The following is a 13,776-nucleotide window of genomic DNA, read 5'->3' as shown; positions in this document are numbered from 1 at the left end:
GCCTTATTGGGCATCATCAGTCAGGAGTTTCTTAGGTCTCTAGGCGAAGCAGGCACGGAACCCACATCTGGGCATACCCATCCCACTCCGGGTGACAATAGCAAAACAAAAGACGTGATGGTTGGAAGGTTTAGAATACATCTTAACCTCTGGCATTGCTCTGAGCAACTCTCCAGACCATCGTTCTTCACCTGCCAAGCCATTAAAAAAGGTGAAGAACATAGGCAAATCAGGCTTGGTCCCACCCCCAAAGGGGTAGTCTAGACAGAACCTCTATGTCACATCCCTTATGCACGAGACCACAAGCATCCGCAGACATGTTTCAGCCTTACTGGGTTTCATCAGAGAGGAATAGCTTGGGTCTCTTGTCCCAGCCGGCATGGAACCCATGTCTGGGCATACCTGTCCCACTCGGGGCTTTCCCCCAGGTGCACAGGTAGGTGCACCCACACATGTGAGGTACCGTTGTTGTCGGGACACCTTGGGAACGCGGGACGGTAGGCCATGTGTTGTTATCAGCGTATTTTGGTGGGTGAGCCGAGTGAAATGTGCAGTAATTGTGTTTCTCCCCCCAAATTTGGACTTTGCCCGGGGTTCTGGGTAATAAATTCTGCGCCGATTTGCGCATATCAGACCTCTGTGGATTCCCACGAGTGTCCTCTTTTCAGAAATGCATGGGTGTCCAGTTTTCCTTGGTGGGTGGAACACCCTATGCCCAAATCGGTATGGTGTGCACATGAGTCAAAATCCTGCAATTCTGCTGTGCGAAAAGACTTGGGGTTACCCGTGTTTTCGGCTTCTCCCTTTGCGCCCAGGTAGGTGCACCCACACATGTGATGTACCGTTTCCGTCGGGATGCCTGTGGGAACGCGGGATGGTAGGCCATGTATTGTTGGCGGCATCTTTCGGTGAGTGACCAGAGTGAAATGTGTGGAAATTTTGGTTTTTTTTGCCACATTTCATACTTTGCCGTGGTTTCTGGGTAATAAATTCTGGCCCGATTTGCGCAAGTCAGACCTCTGCAGATGCCGACGGGTGTTTTCTTTTTGAAAATGCATGGGGTTCCCAGTTTTCCTTGGTGGCTTGAACACCGTAGGCCCAAATCTGTATGGTGTGCGCTTGAGCAAAATTCCTCAAATTCTGCTGTCCGAAAAGACTTGGGGTTACCCGTGTTTTCAGCTTCTTCCTTTGCGGCTAGGCAGGTGCACCCACACATGTGAGGTACTGTTTTTGTTGGGACACCTGTGGGAATGTGGGACGTTTGGCCCTTTGTTGTTGGTGGCGTGTTTCGGTGGGTGGCCAGAGTAAAATGCGCAGAAATTGTGTTTTTTTCCCGTCAAATTTGTACTTTGCCGTGGTGTACTTGGAAATACATTCTGGGGCGATTTTCCCAAGTCAGACCTCTGTGGATTCCCACAGATTTCCTCTTTTGGGAAATGCATTTGGTTCCCTGTTTTCTTTGCTGTCTTCAACACAAATTGTGTTTTTTACCCCAAATTTAGACTTTGCCGGGGATTCTGGGTAATACATTCTGGGCTGATTTGCACAAGTCAGACCTCTGTGGATTCCCACGAGTGTCCTCTTTTCAGAAATGCATGGGTGTCCAGTTTTCCTTGGTGGCTTGGATACCCTAGGCCCATATCTGTATGGTGTGTACTTGAGCAAAATTCCTGAAATTCTGCTTTGTGAAAAGACTTGGGGTTAGCCGTGTTTTAGGCTTTCCCCTTTGCGCCCAGGTAGGTGCACCCACACATGTGAGGTACCGTTTTTGCGAGACACCTGTGGGAACGCAGGACAGTAGGTCATGTGTTGTTGGCGAGGTTTTTTGGTTGGTGGCCAGAGCAAAATGTCTGAGAATTGTGTTTATGTCAGCAAATTTCAGAGGCATTTCCCTCTGCCTACCCACCGAAACACGTTGCCAACAACAGATGTCATACCTTCCCGCATTCCTACAGGTGACCCGACAAAAACGGTACCTTACATGTGTGGGTGCACCTACCTGGGAGCAAACTAAAAGCATTCCTTGTGGAGTGCACTTAAAAAATAATACATCTGATGCTTCTTTAAACTCTGGTTTACCTTTGCACATTTTTTTATCATTGTTGGTTAATAAATAACCTTTAACAAACTACATCACAATCACTCAACAAATAAGGTAAAATACAAAATTAAGCACAATTTCCTCACATAAGCACTGAATTATATACATTATTTCCAACCTTTCCACAAAGTGTTCTATGATGCTCGAAGTGCCTTATAGAGGGACAGGGCAACCTAGTCTTTATCCTGCCATTTTTCTGTGTGTGTTTTCTCTATGTTTTCTTCCACGGAGGTCCAGCCAGGACCCCTGGCTGTGCAGCTCTTCATGTTTTCCTTTTGGTGAACACCCCCATGATATACCCTTATTCCACCCAGGGGTGGGGATACACCCTTGTATCCCTTGTGTGTGTTTTGGGCACCTGTGTGTTGCACAAAGTACATGGTATGGGCTGGTGGCAGGGACATGCTGAAATGAATGGGAGGACACATCATGCAGGCTTCCCTGGGGCTCCTATGAATGGCTGCATGTGGTGCCCCCCTCCATTTGGGCTGGGAGGAGAGGGCCAACAAAAAATGTGGGACAGTAAGGTTTGGGCACCTTGGGGGCAAACTGGCACACCAAAGTGCCCATCTGCACCAAGGGAAGTTTGATAAAGGAATACATTGAATATGGTAGACTGCACTTTAGGGGGGCTGAGGGACACCCTAAACTGACAGGTAATGTTCTATTGTCAAGAGGCGTTGGCCCTCTCCCCCACACAAAATGCAGGGGCATCTCATTCAGCCCTGCCTGGGGACAGATAAGGGGGGCACATCAGGCAGCCCTCCCTGGGGTCAGCTGCCCCGTCCTACGAGCAGATAACTGCCCCCAGGGAGGGCTGCATGACATGGACACCAGTCCATTTTGGGTGGTTGGGGCAAGGGACACCCACTTTCCAGAAAAACAATTCCCTGGTGGTCTAGTGGGGGGCACTTCCCCCAAATCCATCCTTTTTATTTTGTTTTCCCTTTGCGCCCATTCCCTAGGGGCAGATGGGGGCAAATGGGCACCCATATGCCCCAGGGGGGCCCTAACATGCAGGCCCCATCCTTTGGGTGGCCTGCCCATACTTTCCTGGTGGCCCTCCCCCCAATTGGATGGGGGGCCACCTCATGTACTCCTGCCTGGGGGCAGAAATCTGCCTCCAGGGAGGGCTACAAGGGGTGCCCTCCTTTCACTTTGGGGTGAGGGTGAGAGGGCCACCCCCCTTTTATGAAAAAAAATCCCTGGTGTCTAGTGACCTCCCGCACCACCCCCACCCAATGTGTCCCCTTCTCTGGGGGCAGTTGATCAGCCATCTGCCCTCAGGGTTATCCATATATGTGCCCCCATGATTTGGGGCTGGCGCGAGAGGGCTGCTTCCCCCCTCCCCCCCACATTGAAAACAAATACCTGGTGTTCTAGTGGGCCTGCTGGGAGCGGATTGAGTGCTCTGCGCCTGATCCACGCCCAGCAATGCTACAAATATCCCCTTTACAACAACACCTTCCTCGATCTCCAGCTTGAAATACAGCCGGAGATCGAGGGAGAGGGAGTAGGGAGCTTACCTTCTCCTTTCACTGTGGCAGCCGAAAATGGGTCCGGCGGTGAAAATGCTTTCAGTTTCATGTCAGCATGCATTATGCACACCGACGTGAAACTGAAGGTAATCCAGCCCCCGGGCAGTGAGGAGGGACCTCCCCCTCACACAGCCCGGGAGTTGGATTACAGTAGGGATCACACAAAACGAAGTGCCAAAAGGATGAGGGACAGGGAGGTAATCCCAAGGACGAGATACCTGCATGACATGGACCCCAGTCCATTTTGGGTGGGTGGGGGAAGGGACACCCACTTTCCATAAAAACAATTCCCTGGTGTTCTAGTGGGGGGCACTCCCCCAAATACATCCTTTTTATTTTGTTTTCCCTTTGCACCCATTCCCTAGGGGCAGATTGGCACCCATCTGCCCCAGTGGGGCCCTAACCAGCAGGTCCCATCCTTTGGGTGGCCTGCCCACACTTTCCTGGTGGCCCTCCCCCCTAATTGGATGGGGGGGCACCTCATGTACTCGTGCCTGGGGCCAGAAATCTGCCTCCAGGGAGGGCTACAAGGGGTACCCCCCTTTCCCTTTGGGGTGAGGGGGAGAGGACCACCACCCTTTTATCTAAAAGAAAATACCTGGTGGCTACTGGCCCCCACCCCCACCCAAATTTCACATTTTTATTGTTTTTTTTCAATGTGCCCCCTTCCCTGGGGGCAGATGATCAGCCATCTGCCCCCAGGGTATCCATATGTGTGCCCCAATGAGTGGGGGCTGGGGGAGAGGGCTGCATACGTCCCTCCCCCACATTGAAAAGAAATACCTGGTGGTCTAGTGGGCATTGCTGGGCGCGGATCGAGCGATCTGTGCCCGATCCACGCCCAGCAATGCTACAAATCTCCCCTTTACAACAACACCTCCCTCGATCTCCGGCTTGAAATACAGTCGGAGATCGAGGGAGAGGAAGAAGGGAGCTTACCTTCTCTTTTCACAGCGGCAGCCGAAAATGGCTACGGCTTTGAAAATGCTTTCAGTGTCATGTCAGCATGCGTTACGCATGCCGACATGAAACTGAAGGTAATCCCGCCCCGGGCAGTGAGGAGGGACCACCGCCTCACATAGCCCGGGGGTTGGATTACAGTTTTGTGGGATCCCTGCTAGAGATCACACATAACGAAATGCCAAAAAGGATGAGGTATCTCGTCTTGGGCAACAGGGAGGTAATCCCAAGGACGAGATACCTTGTCCTTTGCACTTAAGGGGTTAAGAAACAAAAGTTTGGTGAAAAATAAATATTTGTTACAGTTTCTGTTTTGTTTGATTTTTCTATAAATCACTAGCTTAAAAATATTACTTATCCTGCTGACTTATTTCAACATATGAATAAAATGAACACAAAGGAAATGTGTAAGTTGCATTGGACGTTGTCACTTTCTTGGAGACTTTGCAAATCACTTGCTAAAACCTCACAGAAAACCTGCTCAGCACAGAGAGGAAAAAGCAATGAAAGAAATGTATGAAGCTCTGCATGGGTGTGCTAAACATTCACCTTAACTCCATAGAAGAACTAGTGTGCCCAGAAAACTGTCATTGACAGCTGGTAGTATTTCTGTGCCAAATAGCAACACAGTATGATGAAAATGAAAGACGTTCAGTGTGTTTCTTATTTAAGCTGTTTGCATTGGACATTGTCACTTTCTTTGAAAATTTGAGAAGCACTTGCTCAAGACTTACAGGTAACCTGCTCAGCAAAGAGAATAAAAAGCAATGAAAGAAATGTATGAAGATGAGCATGGGTACGCCAAATATTCACCTTAACTCCATGGAACAACCAGTGTGCCCAGATGACTGTTATTGACAGCTGTGTCAAGTAGCAATAGAGTAGAAAGAACATTAAAGAAGTTCAGTCTATTTCCTATTGTAAGCTGTTGCAGATGGAAGCTTCCAATAAACCATCCCAAACTTTTGCAACCTCTAATTTGATAAAACACCTCATCCGATTGCATTTAAAAAATGTGGAGGAACCCTAAAGGGAGACTAATTTCTATCAAAATATACAAACCCATGGCCTATAATCTGCGCACAAGTATCGTCTCTAGAAAAACATGTCTGTGTCATTTTCTTCTATTTCTTCTTCTGTTTCAGCCACCTCTACCTAACCTCCTCCTATCCCACCTTTACCCAATCGGCACGACTGCAAAGTAATGTCTATGAAATGAGATAACTGCATCATGGTGTGAGATCGCACCTTACATGGTTACAAAAGAGATATTTTAGAACACCCAAGAAATTGCTGCCACTACAAACATATATTATTTTGTTCAGTGGCAATTTCTTTAATCCCCCTATTTTACAAAAATAAAAACATAAAACATATCAACAAACCCATACTTCAAATATAAAATGTGGACTGAAATTGCATTGCTGAAGCCCATAGTGTTCCTGTGTTTATTGGGGCAATTTGCACCAGAAGAACTATTCTATTTCTTTTTTTACATAATAGGAGTTTGCACAACTAATACCATTCCTCCCAAAACAGCTTGCATTGGACATTGTCACTTTCTTTGAAAATTTGAGAAGCACTTGCTCAAGACTTACAGGTAACCTGCTCAGCAAAGAGAATAAAAAGCAATGAAAGAAATGTATGAAGATGAGCATGGGTACGCCAAATATTCACCTTAACTCCATGGAACAACCAGTGTGCCCAGATGACTGTTATTGACAGCTGTGTCAAGTAGCAATAGAGTAGAAAGAACATTAAAGAAGTTCAGTCTATTTCCTATTGTAAGCTGTTGCAGATGGAAGCTTCCAATAAACCATCCCGAACCTTTGCAACCTCTAATTGTATTCAGCACCTCATCCTTTTCCATTACAACAATGTGGAGGAACCCTATAGGAAGGCTAATTTCCATCAAAATGTACAAATTTGCACACAGGTATCTACTGTAGAAAAGCATGTCTACATCCCTCTCTTCCACTTCTATTACTACCTCTGTTCCAGCCACCTTCACTCATACTCCTCTCATCCTACCTTTACCCAATCTGCACGACTGCAAAGTAATGTGTTTGAAATATAACTGCCTCATTGTGTGAGATTGCACCCTATATGGTTACAGAATAGTTATTTTAGAACACTTAAGTAATTGTCCCACTGCAAATATATATAAAGGAAACTCAGTGGAAATGTTTGTGATCCCCTTATTTTACAAAAATAAAAACACACAAATTTATGAAAAGAGTAAGCACAACAAACCAATACTTCAAATATTAATTGTGGACTGAAATTGCATTGCAGAAGTCAATAGTGCACCTGTATGTATTGGTGGAATTTGCACCGGAAAAAAACATTCTATTTCTTTTTTACATAGAATGACTTTGCACAACTAAAACTAGTCTTATATTCTTTATGAGTTTATCTTTAAAAATAGAACCAATCAAACATATTATTCATGATATTAAACACTAGGTTTCACAAAACAACAGGCAGCAAATGAAGAGAATATATATGTTCTCTTATAGATAACCATACAGTAGTACCATACAGCATAACAAATCTTTTTAAAGCAGACACATTTTCAGATTACTCCAAGAAGCACTTTAATAAACACCATAAGTGATTATAAAAACATTGTCACATGTCGACTGCTCTGTGATCATTCTTTATTTTGAGTGCAAGAAGTATACTTAGTGATTGTTTATCATGCACCTCACTGAAATACATTTTTTCCTAATAAACAACTTCCAACAATTGGTCCCACTCATTTTCTACACATACAGCAGTACCATATTCATTGTTAACAAATAAAGTAAGATATCAAAAAAATCACAAAGCCCCATTATCAACATATTATCAAATAAAACCTTCAACAACACAGTGACAAACAATGGATGAATGCCAATAATATGTTGTCACAGGTAACATGAACTGAACCATGAGCACAGTGTGAGTTTGGCATTGAAATAAAGAAAAGTAGACAAAATGGCAGGTTTTATACTTTCCAACATCCAAAGCAGAAAAAGAGGACTATATTGTATGAAAACAAATAAAACAACTGACACATATTCACTGCAACCTATCACAAAGAAGTAAACATTTACAAAATTAACACCGGCTAATTACAAACACTGAAAACACATACAAAACCCTGCCCAACATCTTCATATCTGCAGCTATTCAACACAGCTGCACATCTTGCCTTGTAGCCCCGGCTACATGTACATTTTCTACATACTCAAAATCAAACTAAGACAACCTTCAAAACTTCAAATAAGACAAGGGAACACCTAAGCACATACAATAACAAATACAGATACAATTCTGAGCTGAATCATCCACATAAAAACATGGTTATTGCACAGAAAATGCATGGTCCAATAGACGCGGCTATAACAATAGCCGCGCCTATCACAACAACCAATAAAATGTCACTCACGCATGTGCTTTGTTATAGCCAGGTTATATAGAAGCCTCACCGGTGTGGCTGTTATTAACCGCGGGTACGACACGTCCACAAACACTCGACGTACTATTTGCTGAGTACCACTTTTACTCGAGGATAGCAACGGTTCGCACCGGGTGGGTGCTGGCTGGCCGCGGGAAAACATGCCAGCCATTGCTGGATCTAGGCACCAATCACTCCCTTTTTTCTATAGCCGTGGTTATTATATTTTAAAAAGAAAAACAATATGAGTATGAAAGAGGAATTCCTAAAGAGTGAGTAGTTATACACTGGTAGTTAAAAGGTGTCACTACAATATATGACTGCTCATGGAGTCATGTAAAGTGGATGATGATAATGAAATCACAGTATATTATTTAGGATACAGAACATTGTGTTTACTTGGCTGCATGCAAACATGTACATAAACATTAGTATCCTATCTGTATAAAAAGAAAACACAATTAGTCAAAGAACAAACTACATGAAAAACTATTAAATACATGTGTTGACCCTCATATATAGTGCAATACATACACAATATGAGATACTACATTGGTACATGGTACACTGTTTTTCTCTTTGCACATACTAATCATTGAGAAAATACCCATACTTCTGGATGGTCTGCCCAGTACTGAGCTGCAGGCATTTTTGGCTTACATTTGGTCTTACCTCTTCACTGGAGCAGCAAGTGTTGGTTGTATATAATCAACCTCTACACATTAAAGGTGCTGCCACCAACAGCCAATGTCTTGAAACACCTGCAGCACTGGAGCACTCTTATTGAAGTGTCATCAGAAATGCTAGAGAGGTTCACAAAGGAGGCTTTGATTAAGTGTCCACAGATGTCCTGCTCCCATCCCCAGCAGTGCCATTTGAATGGGCGAGAGAATTGGAACAAGAAAGAATAGGGCGGAATAAGTATACTTAGAGATCAGGGGATAGAAATCAATCACACAGGAAGACACACTAGTACTTTAAAAACAATATTTTCCCAAGGTTTCAGTTATGAGAGTAATATGTTGCCTATGCCACAATTGGCTTCTCCCAGGAGATGCCACACTAGCCCATTGGGAAATCACTCTCTCCAAACATAATGTACATTGCCATCCCTAATCACTAACACTATAGGGATAAAAACAAGTGAATAAACTGTTACTATAATTAATAACCAGACATATTTAAACTGGGTGAGAAAAAACAAGAGGCATATGCTAAGGAATTACAATTGAGGGAATGGGGTAGGTTAAGTACACTTGGAAAACAAGACAGAATGGGGCAGGTTAAGTAAACATGCAGAACAAGAAATGATGGGTTAGGTTAAGTAAACTTGTAGAACATGGGAAACAAAACAGTCACAGAGATAGTTACAGTACCCATGACCAATCAGGACACACACGATTCCATGGACGAGAATATACCACACCCAAACTAATAACTTTATATCCATCATTGCAATCAGTCATTTTTTCTGAACAATGTTTCATCCAAGATCTTATGAACATCTGTACTGATCAACCATCTGTTACGGGTGCGCTATGACATTTAATGTAGAAAAGCAATACCTGCTCTACAACCACCTCATCCACTCTTATTTTCTGATATGGGTTGGCCTTTCACAGGAGTTAACTGTACAATATCTGGTGCAAGTCCACTAGGATGAAGAGAATGATGCAGTTACAAGAAAATTAAAAAAATAACTGAAATGAACTTGCAAAACGCCATCAATTGTACTACATCACAGAAAACTGAAAAAAGCTAAAGTACTGCACAGTAAAGTGCATTAAAATTACAACAAATACAATCAAATAAAATGTCCACCTCACTAACATAAATACAACAACTAAATACCTGCTATATGACATTGATTGAAAAATCAAATTTTATAGGTCCATGTCAGTGAAAGTTAAAGAATACATTAATAAATACTTACCACAGAACAGAGCAGATGAAAAATAAATAAATGAAAATGAGCATCATCTGATAGCAGTGGTTGATATAACTAACACACACACCACTGCAAATATACATTCAAATATGTAAATATTCATTATCACTTACTTTCACATTAGCCACACTCTTGCAAGGTGCACACTGTGAGTTCTGGAAAAGGATAAAACTGCAGAAAACAATGGCCTTTAAGCTTTCAAAAATGAATACCACAAAAAGAAGACTATATACTAATAAATAATAGCTATGCCTACCACACATCCACAAACACTCGACATGCCTTTTGCTGGTATATAGCCGTGGCTGCACATGGTGTCAAATTTGCCCATGGGTAGCAATGCCGCACACTGGATGGATGCTGAATAGCCACGGGTAAACACCCCAGTCGTTGTGCTATTGCTTGGCTCGATTCTCAATGCACCAATCACACCCCTTTCTTAATAGCTTGGCTATAGGAATTATTTTTTTTTTATTGAAAAAAATCTGAGTATGATATATAAATTATAAATGAGACACTAGTAATACAATAGTATTTAAAAGGTGTCAATAAAATAAATGACTGCTCATGGACTTATTTAAAGTTGATGATAAAGAAAGTATACATAGTAGTTAGGAACATAAGGTTGTAGTAAGGAAGGGTGGATGAGGTTCAAAAACAGGTAAAGATGCATAGGACACAAACAGGATCATCACTAGTTGGGCAGTAACCCTTAAATGCAGCGGCAACTGCCGCATTTAAGAAGGGTCTGCCAAATCATGGGTTTGGTAGTATTTACCCCCAGCCCTAAGAATTTGATGATTTTCAGCGCTATTACCACACGGTAATACCGCTGATGGAAATCCCGCTGAAAATTCCCCATTGGGTGCAATTGGGAATGGGGAATTCCCGAATGGGCCCAATGGGAATGGGGTAGTACTGTTCCTCCAACGCTAATAGCACCGGACCGGTGGGCGGTAGCACTATTAGCGTGGAAATACCGCCGGGATACTGCCACTCTCGTGATGAGGCCCAAAGAATGAAAGTACCACACATAATGACTTCTAATGGTGCATTTTATGCTGGACAGACCACAATCAATTATGGATTTCAAACACCAGCATACAATTCTACATAACCAATTTCTTTACACATGACAGAGAACAGCTAACCAATGAAGGTAATGCAAAGTTTCTTGATAACATCAAAGCAATACTCCAAATGAACTAAAAAACTACGCTCAGGGTACCCCTAAACAGTGTACCCAGGTCTACATATCACATATAAATACACAAATACAATGAAAAAAACATGCAAAAACATGTTTCAATATAACCGCTGCTAGAGTTCAATTACATTTTTCATAGCCACGGCTACAAGGTGATACTCAGGGGGGTCACATAGGTTTCCATACATATATATATATTTGTGTAATAGATCATTCTTAAAAAGTACTACTTTGAATACATAAAGTGCACTTTTCAGCATGAAACCGGTGGCTATGACCTCCAGATGTTGGTTGACCACGCCTCCAGAATTTAACACCCTACTGGGCTAAATGGTAGCAGTAGTTATGCATATCTGTTTAAAAAATGTAATCCCTATATAAGTGTAATTTGAATAAGAATAAAGAGGTGGGAGCATGGTTAATGTCTAAAATAGAAAGTTGAGACTATGTTCACTGGATGTGGAAAAGGAAAGATACAGTAACACCTTATATCTGTAAAAAAAAAAGAAAACACCATTAGCTCGTGAACACACACACCACATTCCTTTTGTTTGAATTTGTGTTTACGCTGTTCTTTTTTTCTCCACAGCCCCATATGTAAGAAAGTCTGGAAACACACAGCCAAAAAAATAAGACTCCCCATTACCTACCATGTCACTGACCATGGCCTTTATGGTCAGTGATTTTTCACCTCCAATGTCACTATACCTATAAAAATAACTTTTAAAAAGAAATAAAACACAAACACCCAAAATCTATAGCCGGGGACACAGAACTATGCATACTCGCAGCTATCTATAGTCCTGTATAGCTTCCAATATAGCTGTGATTATCAGAAAACAAATCTCATCTGTACCAGCTACCCCCACACCCCGGATAGCCCTCTCACCACCCCTGCCATCTCTGTTTCCTCCAACACATGTTGTGTCTTTGATGCAGTTTGCTTTGAGATGTCGTCTATTCAAGTCTATAACAGTGGCCTATTTATATTTATATAAATATTCCTCTCCTCATGACAGATCAGTGAAGCTTTCTTTGGTTTTGGCATCGTATTGCCCTAGCATCCTATTATATGGCAATTTCTCATCATTTACACCAAAAGTATCATAGTTATGATTATGCAATTTAATGTCCAACTAACTAATTTAATACGTCAGCCACTCAGCAACTTTCAGATTCAGAATATTTTTGGGACAGCTATTATCACATTTTCAATAATCTTGCAAAAAAATTGCAGGTGGGTGATATTTCCATTTCAAGCCATCTTGTCAGTAGTTTTCAAACAACATATGAATGGAATCTGTGCGTCTTCGGTTTATGATTTATGGAGGAAAATGACGTATTCGATAAGAATCTATAGGCACTCCATTTATATATATGACCTTAAATTTCAGTTCTCCAAAAACAGTCCCGCTCAGCCCTGCTGGTTTCTATTACATAGATGCCACGTGAAGCAGGCCAGGCTCTGTGAAGCAGGTCAGGCTGTGCTCTTTGGGCCTGATGTTTACATAGGCTGCCATTTAATCCATTATGTGCTTTCTGGCTACAACTAATAGTCACTTTATTGCTGTTGTAAATGAATGGTATGCATGAGTCTCAAAGGGACTTGTGAATTCTGCCCAGAGACCCACACATTTTACTGGGCTGAAATAAAAAGTACATGTTGCATTTTCAAACATCAGCCTTTATTCTTTGAAACACTGTGTATTTTACTTACCATGGTTCACTTTATTTTTGCACCAGTGGATTTCTTATTTCTTTGCACACAGCTTTGATTTTTACATATGACAGCTGAAAGTGCAGGGTTGTTTATTTCAGTCATTGACAAATATATTTGTATTCATCCGCTGTCTGTTTTTGGACTGAAAAGTGGGTCTTAGTCACCTGAAATGCAAGATTCTAAAAGAGTTTTGTATTTTGTAAGTGAGGCCCACCTCGTGCTCTGAGTTGTCGTAGTGCACTGCCTTTTGATGGGTGGCAGTTTCACTGAAAAAAATGCTTTTGTCTCTCAATCAAAACTGTAGTGTGACGTTCCAGTCTGCACTCTGATTGTACTTTTCAGAATACTCCTGGCTTCATCTGCTGAAAAAAGACATGTTTCTTAATACACGTTTCCTTGTGTCATCTTCAGCAAGACCCATCTCTTCTGTGATACACTGTTCATTGTGTTATTTCAGCAAGACACATCCGTCTATTCACCAGGTCTTTTTTCTGTATTAAGGTTTTAGGACTGTCATATTTTTATTGTGCCTTGTCATAGGATGCAATGTATCTCGCAGCAGAGGCCTAACTTTGCCTTTCAGTTCATGGCATTCTGACTGTCATTTAACCCATCATATCACCCAAGAACCACACTGAAGGAACAATATACAACAAACAGCAATTCTACAGAGACACAAGAAGACTGGCAAACAGGCACCACTAACATATGGGGAGACAACAAAGATAAACACACAGGAAGAACTGCTTGATGGCACACAGCATTTGTTTGATTGCTGGATTTTTTTTATGGCAAGGACAGGCACTGTAACTTTATTTGTGGAGTTAAAGTTTTATCAGGAGAAACAAAAGGGAAAGGGA

The sequence above is a fragment of the Ambystoma mexicanum genome, chromosome 2q (assembly GCF_040938575.1).
Source record: "Ambystoma mexicanum isolate Mex_15411 chromosome 2q, UKY_AmexF1_1, whole genome shotgun sequence".
In the NCBI taxonomy this organism is placed as follows: Eukaryota; Metazoa; Chordata; class Amphibia; order Caudata; family Ambystomatidae; genus Ambystoma; species Ambystoma mexicanum.
The sequence above is the reverse complement of the archived record's forward strand: the minus strand, read 5'-3'. Positions refer to the sequence as shown.